We start from the raw sequence: 815 nt of genomic DNA on the forward strand, positions 1-815 counted from the left end.
CGGGGGCGCGGGCCCCTCCGCCTTTCTTTGGCCGACCTTCGGAGCGTTGCGCGGGGTTTCTCTTTTTTGCCCCGCGCTTTCTCCTCCTCCTCCTCCGTTTGTGTGTGCTCGTACGGTCGAAGCGGGGCGCGCGGGGGCGCGCGCGTCCCTGCAGAAACAGAAAAGGGGCCGCTTCACGCGAGCGGTCCCGAAAGCCAGACAACTCTTAGCGGTGGATCACTCGGCTCGTGCGTCGATGAAGAACGCAGCTAGCTGCGAGAATTAATGTGAATTGCAGGACACATTGATCATCGACACTTCGAACGCACTTGCGGCCCCGGGTTCCTCCCGGGGCTACGCCTGTCTGAGCGTCGCTTGACGATCAATCGCCGTCCGGGGGGGCCACCCCGGCGGCGCGGCTGGGGTTGCCTCGCAGGCCCGTTGCCCGCGGTCGACGTCGACGTCGTCGTCGTCGTCGCCGCGCAGGGCCTTCGTCCCCCTAAATGCAGACTCGGGGAGCGCTCCGTAGCTCCCCGCTCCCGGAACGAGCCGCTGGGGCGGAGCTCGTCCTTGCCGGGGCCGTGCCGCGGTGCGGTGGCGGTGGCCGGGGAGAGCGAGAGTCGGCGTCGAAGACGCCGCCGTGGGCCGTGCGAGAGAGACGAGAGAGCGAGAGGGCCGAGAGGGAGGCGAGGCGCGGGCCTCGCCCCCGGGCTCTCCCCCCCGTGCGGGCGGCTGTCTGCGGGTGGGTACCGCGGGGGTACCGTGCCGTGCTGCCGCGCGCGCGCGAGGCCGAGAGCGCCGGGGACGGGGGTGCGACCCCCTCCTCCTTCCCGCGA

At 70.9% G+C, this 815-nt stretch overlaps 1 non-coding gene across 1 annotated transcript; it reads left to right on the forward strand.

The window, feature by feature from the left end:
* The first annotated feature begins 200 nt into the window (after positions 1–200).
* Positions 201–353, forward strand: LOC148219484 (5.8S ribosomal RNA). The gene has a single exon (XR_015799756.1). It is a non-coding gene; the product is annotated as a 5.8S ribosomal RNA (ribosomal RNA).
* The last annotated feature ends 462 nt before the right edge of the window (positions 354–815 follow it).

The sequence above is a fragment of the Sturnus vulgaris genome, unplaced genomic scaffold (assembly GCF_052056855.1).
Source record: "Sturnus vulgaris isolate bStuVul1 unplaced genomic scaffold, bStuVul1.hap1 Scaffold_1021, whole genome shotgun sequence".
Taxonomy (NCBI): domain Eukaryota; kingdom Metazoa; phylum Chordata; class Aves; order Passeriformes; family Sturnidae; genus Sturnus; species Sturnus vulgaris.